An 8,063-nucleotide genomic window follows, 5' to 3' on the forward strand; every position below is an offset into this window, starting at 1 on the left:
CTATACCAACAGTTTAATTGGGCAAACAAATAAAATTTCGGTTCTCTTACCGTTATTTTCATATTTCAGCCATATTTCTGCCATTGTTTCCTAAGATTTAAAACACAGCACAATTTTAAAATTTGTTAACCCCAAAACCCCTTGTGAGAAAAAACAATGTTTTTAACTCATGTATAGGAAACATTTTGCAAATGACGTTTGAAAATGGATAAATGTGCGTTTATTATTTTGTATTGTCATGTTTCTTTCATTTTTCTACAACTAGGGAACATTATTGGAGAATGAGTAATTTTTCACACAATGCATTTTTATTTAAATCTTATATCGACTTCATAGAAGAAAAAATCGGTAACTTTTTTTAAATCATGCTATAACTTTTGTATTTTTTCCAGCTTTAAATACTATGCTATTTTGATTAACACTTGAATTGAAGTATGTGATGAATGTAAGTGTAAAGAAAGATTGAAACAGAGAAATTTAATGTTTAATTTTGTCTAATTTGCTATTAAAAGAATTGAGTTTTAAAATAAAACTCAATAACGCAATTCTGGTTTTAAATAACTATTCCGCTATTTAATTGGTAAAGGCAATATGCAGTAGAACATTTTTTTATTTATGTCACATTTTATGCTAGAATAAATAGTGCAGACCCTTGCCACACATGAATGATAGATTTGCTTTTTTTTAGTAAGCAGAAACTTTTGTTGGAGGGTTGTCCTTGGGTGGGGGAGGGATATGGTTTCCGCAGAGTCCGCGGGGGGTTATGCCTCAGCCAGGACAGAAGCCGTACCGACTGTCACTCTGTGTAAATTGGCGAAATTCTATCAAAGTTAAAATAAAGGCAACCCTACAAGACCCGACACTTTATATTTTCTGCCATCTATCGGCAGGAATCGAAAACACGTCTAAAGTAAAAAATAAAAAAACAGCGCCATCTGTGTATTGCATTCAAAACAGTTTTTTTTTCCTTAATGTATATAAACTATTTTAAAAATAAATATAATACTGCATGAAAAAATATTTTTGTTATGCGAATAAAAAATAAATATAATTAACATTTTGAAAGTATAATTTTTATTTTTATCTATATTCTGTATTATAAGCTTAGAGAAAAAATTATTTGCTTAATATTTTGAAGTTTAATTAATAAAAATATCCAAATGTATTTTTATTATTTAAAAACGTATTTTGAAGAATAAAATTTCCTAAGCAATTATTACTTTCAAGTATTGCTTAAAAGTTTACGGAAAAAAAAGTTACTTACTTTATTGGACTAGACGTTTGCTACAACCAATCAGAAAATTTAAACACGATTTTTTTAAAATTCAAAATTCCTAAGACCATTTAAACTATTTTGAATCCAGTTTTTAAGAAGTAAGTGATTAAACTAAGATATTAAGTTTAAAATGAACATTAAAATAAAAAAAATAAAAAACCGTTTATATAAATGAAAAGTTTACTATTTTAAATCGTATATATTCATTATTACAAAATACTTAAATTGTAATAAAAATTAGTAAATTAATGTAATAAAAAAGCATATTTCATTAAAAATCCTTGCTCTAAATTCAAGATATTTATAATTTCAAGGAGGATATAAGCAATTTACAATATTTTTTTCTATTTATTTTCTATAAATGGATTTTTTTATTTACATGAATTTTGAACTTACCAATTCATTTTTGTTTTAAAGAATGTTTAAAAAAAGAATCATAGTCTGGAAAAAATTCATGTTAATTTCATTTGGTTAATTTCATTGTTCTAGTTATAAGTATTAATATTTATTCTTATTTTTAAGGGAATATGTATTCAATTTTTCTTGAAAGTAACAAATATATTATATTTCGAGTTAAAAATTATACTTCAGAAAATGATTTCAAAAAGAAAAAATTAAAAAAAAATTATTATATATATTTATTTAAAAATTGTAATCAAATTTAAAATGATTATTTTTATTAAAATTACTTTTTTTAAAAATATAATAGGTAATGCCACAGAAAGTATATTTAGATTATAATAAAATAATAAAATTCTAGTTTTTAATATTCTATTTAAAAAATTAGCAGTTTTCAAAGAATAATGAAAACTGTTTTTTTCCTCTCAAAAAATACGGTTAATGTTTTATGAATTTTTTTCCTTTCTCTCCTGATTTTTTTCAAAGTTTTGAGTTAAAAGCACATTTTTACCAACTCTGCATCTATTCATTATTAATCAATTGTAACATTACATTTAATTAACGGTATACAATAAAGGTCCTGTAACTAATTAAGTGTAAGAGGCCAAACAGCGGTATACAATAAAGGTCCTGTAACTAATTTAGTGTAAGAGGCCAAACAACGGTTTTATTTTTCGGGCCTGTATAAGTGAGGAGTTATTCCGCCGCTTCCTGAAATGCCTCAAAACAAACGATAAAGGACCGTATTGTACTTGCCTTTTGCCGTTATCCTACCTAGAATGCCAGCTTACGGCCTTACGTTTGCCGTGAGGTGTGTGCTTACTGGGTTATCATTAAGTTGAACCTTTAAAATCGATAGAGCCTTTAAATCTCTTACTTCTTTGTCTAATTCCGTTTCGATTTTCTTCACGGTGTGAGTGAAGGCAATTCGCAGTCCTTTTCGTTGTGTTTTCAAAGCATTTAATTCCATTTTCAATTCGAAATCAAAACTAGTTCAGATTCACAGTTTGAAAGTTCACATATCAAATTTTCAGTAACGTAAGTTCAAAATTCATCAAAATCGAAATTCAAGATCAATCAGTTCAAAAAATCAATCAGGAAAAATCAGTTCAAAATTCAAATCAAATTTCTATCAAATCGAAATTCAAGATCATAAGAAAACTCAGTTCAAAATTCTAATCAAATCGAAAATCAAGATCATAACAAAAATCAATTTTAATTCAGTCCTAATCTAATTTCATTTCGAAATCCATTCCAAAAAGCACCCGTGTCCCGCCGAGGGTACCATTTTTGTTAGAAACCGAAGGAGAAAATTCCAGATCGTTCATGGGCTGCATCTACCAGATGCTGGGTGCATTGGAAATAAAAGTGACACATAGGCCTTCTAAATACAAAACGAACATTTATTCAACAAAACAAACAGCTCCTTGGTCAGAGCTGCTTCTCCGACGGAATCATAACATTGAATGACAAAAATCTGACGCCAAGCGCAGAGGCGCGCATCGCCAACACTTTCCTCACTGCACTTCATTTCACAACAGAGGGGACAATACTTCTTACGTGGGCTTGTACACCATTAATTTTTCCACTCATTGATGCAGCACCATCGTACCCCTGTCCACGTAACTTTTTATATCAACTTTCATAGACTGTAATTGGTCTAATATTGTTGTTGCTATTGCTTTTCCGGTTAAGTCATGCACCGGAATGAATTGCAAAAACTGTTCGGTGATGTTAAAATTTTCTTTATCGACATATCGAACGCATAACGATAATTGCTCTATACCTGCAATATCAGTTGTTTCATCTGCAAGAATGGAAAAGCAAGTTGCATCATTAATCTTGCTGACTAGTTTTTGCAGGATTAAAATATTGCAAACCTCAATAACTTCGTTCTGAAATCGAGGGCTGGTATACTGAGCATTTTTTCTGCTTGACTCTAAAATGTTCTTAAAAGTCGAATCGTTCTTACTCCGGAAACGAAGCAATGCCCGAAAATTTCCGCCGTTCTCTTCACCTGGTTGTACAGCAATTATTCCCGAATCCTTATGTCCTCTTAGAGCGAGACCTTGATTTCCACAAAATAGGATGGTTTTAATGATTGGAGTAATGTTTTTTCTATTTTCTAATTTTCTTCTGCTTGCTGCTCTGTCAACTTGTTCATCCACAGGTTTCATCTTTCCAAATAAAATATCGTTTAATGTCCCATCAGTTTCGATTGATTTTTTGTGATAAAGACATTTCTCGTGTTCAGAAAATCGCTCTACAGCATTTGTCCAGTTGTCAAATTTTACACTGCTTAGTTGGCCTAAAGGTTGCTTTCCAGAACCGGCACCACTTGGGGCGAAAAGTACACAAAATTTGCAAAAAGCACCACCCTTAACCTCTGAATATGCAAGTCATTTCCAGCGATAAAGCCATTTGTACTGAAATTTCAATTTTCTTTTTCCTTTTTCAGGAAAAACAAATGCTGGATTGGTTCCCAAACATTTTTAAGTATATCCAGTTTTTTATCCTCGCATGTATTATCTTCTGAAAAAAGTCCAATGTCATATGGGTGGGAAGTAACACTTTGAGGGCCGCTTTCACATTCATCAGATTCTGTTACGCTAGAAGCGTTTTCTTCAACGGAAGTATCACATTTCTGTTCAACAGAAAAACTTACATTGGTACTAGATGCTGTCACCTCACTAATTCCAGGTCGTGATTTTTTCTCAAGTAATTAAAAATCGTTAAATTCTTGCGTTTAGACATCCTAAAGATCCAAGAACAGCAAAAATATATACATATATATTGGCACAGAAATATCTACTAAGCTACGATCTCAAAGTTTCGAGCTGGAATGAATAACTTCAACGAGCACAGAGTCTCCAAAACAAAACAGATTTAGAAACAAGCTCCGAAGGACAAGCGGCAGAGATAACTCTTAGTCTGACTAAAATCGAAAATAAATGTAACCCCCTTTCATATAATTTTTTTTAACCGCATCTACAAAATTCTCGAATTGTCTCAAAGACGACAGAACGTCTAGGATTCCAGACCTCGCGAATGCCAGCCAGTCTCGAAAACTATCGCGACTGGCAGGACAGAAAGGAACCAATAATCGGGGCTCGCCCGTAACAGTATCACGTGAATTTGGTTTCAAAAATACAACCCTATTATAGTAAATGTTTTATCAGTATTCTGAGAAATACCGTGAGAAAAAAAAGTAGGCATAAGGCAAATAAAAATATATACTCTTAAAAAATAATAATAACCCGCATAATTTCTACAAAAAATTTTATTTTTGTCTGTATTATTTTATAAAATCACTTTGTCTGAGCTCAAGGGGGGGGGGTTGAACCCCTAACCCCCCCCCTTGTGTACGCCTCTGATTACAATTAGTCATAGTAACAAGTAACAATATTTTCTAATAAAAAGTAGTTATGACCTCTTGTAATCACTACATAAAACGATTCTTTACCCAGACCCCGGAAGCGACTTTACACATTGTCGACTCCCGGGCACTTCTTTGGCACCGTATTTTGAAATTCGCCAATCTTGCATTCGCCAAGTCGGGTTTCAAATTTTCTCGCGAAAATCTTCGAATATTAATTCGCGCATGTTTCACTTGCGACATACGATTTAAAAAACGCATGAGTGAACATGAGGTGTGAATAAATTTAGCTGCTTTAAAAAATTTTGTGTATTATCATTCTCTTTTTATTCGGACTTCCTGAAACACATATTTATTTCTTACTTTTTTATTTCCTTTTTAAGATAAAGTTTTGTTGTGGGTGTAGGATATATGAGTAGGGTAAAGTTTTTTAATTATTTTTATAAAATTATTGCAAATAATTTATGGTGTCTTTACCAAGTATGTGGACACAATATTCTATAATGCAGCAGGGTTTTGTACCTTATTCTTTAGTTTTTAGAACCTTTAATTTAAGTAACTACACAATTTATGAGTTTTAAGCATTTTCTTTTTACATACGTGTAATGATGAGGAGATTGTTGCTGTCAGCTTTATACATGAATTTATTCTTTTTTACTTTTCTGACATTGATGTATGTCTATGATTAAATTTGATGTAATGATTCCCATTTGCAGTGCCAACAATATTTGCGTCCAAACAATTGTACTTAGATTTGACACTTTTTTGTAAATGTTATGTCCCAAACGATAAATTCCTTCATACGTATTAGCCAACTCCACAGCTTTGGTAGCAGACTGAAAAATTTGTAGCAGTTAAAGTATATTTATGAGGTGAACACAATTTTGATTAAAGAAAACTTTTTATGATTTGTAAAATAAAAATATAATGTAAACAGTATAAGCATCAACTTTGACATTCTCATTTCATAACTGTATAACAATATAAGGACAATCTGTTTATTTATTTCTGATTCATTAAAGACAAGATATTGAGTCAAATAAGAGAATCTTAACAATTTTTAAATTTAATAATTTTCTTTAAATAAAGAAAGTAGTTTTAAAGCAATTGGGTTGAAAGGCTGAGGACTTACACTTTTCTCAAAAAAATTAATCGATGTTATGATAATAAAACAAAACTCCTGCGATCAGTTATCTCAGCAAAAGTAAGATTTTTATTATCAAATAAGAAACAATTATTACCATTCTGCAAGGAACAAATAAAATAAAATAGGTCATTCAGTTTTCAGACACACAGACTGCATGACAATCCAAGAATAAATATTTGAACTTTTAAAGCAAATTGCATACAATAAAAGCTATTGTGTAAAAAAAAATTAAAAAACAAGTTGTTACAAATGAGACTATTATATGATTCCAGCAACTGAAAAATTCTTTTGGAATTTTAAAGACTAATGAAGACTATTAAATAATAACAGAAAAGTTTTCCGTGTCTCTTTTGTCTCATTTTTGAAGCAGAATTTAAATTAAAATACACATCTCACTTTTCTGATCCTGCTTTTCTCTGAATCTTTCTTATTAAAATAGATGAATCGTGTTAAATTACGTTACCTTAAGTTAGTAAATGTGTTTTCGCCCTTAGGAGGAAAAAAAGGCCGAATTTTAGATTGATAATAAATGTAATAATTTTCATAGTATTTTTCCATATCTTATTTAGAAGCCCGAAAATTGAATAAGAAAAATTATAAAATATATAGACCAATTGTTGAGTTATAGAATCTAATAAGCTGAAGTTGTTATAAAATTATGAATAAAAAGTTACAAGATGGATATGTTATGAAATTAATGAAGCATAGAATGAAAGGATAAATATATATAGCAAAATATATGATAAAATTAATTAGGAAACATTTAAAACGATGGTGAGTAATTTCAGATATATACAAATAATAGTGATAAGCAAGAAAAATGGAAAATATCGGAATTTTCCCTGACGAATTTAAGAAACATTAAAAAAAGTTAAGCAGCCACAGCTTTAAGTTTCAATAAATATGATTTGATGTTATAAAAAATAAATTAACTATACGAAAATAGTAGTGAATATGTCATAGATTTGTTTCTTTACGTCATGGCTTCACTAAAAATATTTTTTCTCCTTGTTTTCCTAATAGCACGCATTTTACAGAAAATATTTGAACAAATTTAATGAAAATATTTTCAAATTTTTTAAAGACTCTCTTATGAAGAAAATACTGTCAATCAAAAGTTGTTCAGTATAAAATATATGCAATTTTTTTAAGATATTGTAAGCATTTTTAAGAATACATATTTTTTCCAAAATAGAAATAATTGATAAAACCTGGTAAAAATGAAGGAAATGAAAATAATTATTTTTCAAACTGAGTAAAATTTTTTTTAATACTTTTATCTTTAAAAATATGTACACTTAATAATGTGATGTTTATATAGAAGAAATTGATTATTCTGAATAATTGACTATTTTATTATTCCAGATTTTTATTTAATTTACAAGAATTGTTTCTATTTGAAATTTTTTTTAATCGAAATATGTATGTAATTAACTGAAATAATTGTGTGTATGTAAATTTTTCTTCCTCTTTCTTTAAAGAAGGACGAAGTATTTTGTTCTCGTTATTTGAATTTTTCTGGTCTTAAACGAGGATAAAATTTTAACTTAATTCAACAAGCAACTTTTAAAAATATCCATGAGCGCGAAGATTCATTTATGACTTTTGCGAGTGCTGTATTGAGGCGAGCGTAGGGTTGCCTCTGAGTGAGGGTTACTAGATAAGGCGGTGAAACAGTTGACAAATAAAACCGCGGTGAGTGGAGGTGCCCGGGAGTCGACAATGTGTAAAGTCGCCTCCCGGGCACCTCCACTGGCCGCGGTTTTATTTGTCAACTGTTTCACCGCCTTATCTAGTAACCCTCACTCAGAGGCAACCCTACGCTTGCCTCAATACAGCACTCGCAAAAGTCATAAACGAATCTT

The sequence above is a fragment of the Parasteatoda tepidariorum genome, chromosome 3 (assembly GCF_982258835.1).
Source record: "Parasteatoda tepidariorum strain Cologne lab strain chromosome 3, Ptep-v5.0, whole genome shotgun sequence".
NCBI classification, from domain to species: domain Eukaryota; kingdom Metazoa; phylum Arthropoda; class Arachnida; order Araneae; family Theridiidae; genus Parasteatoda; species Parasteatoda tepidariorum.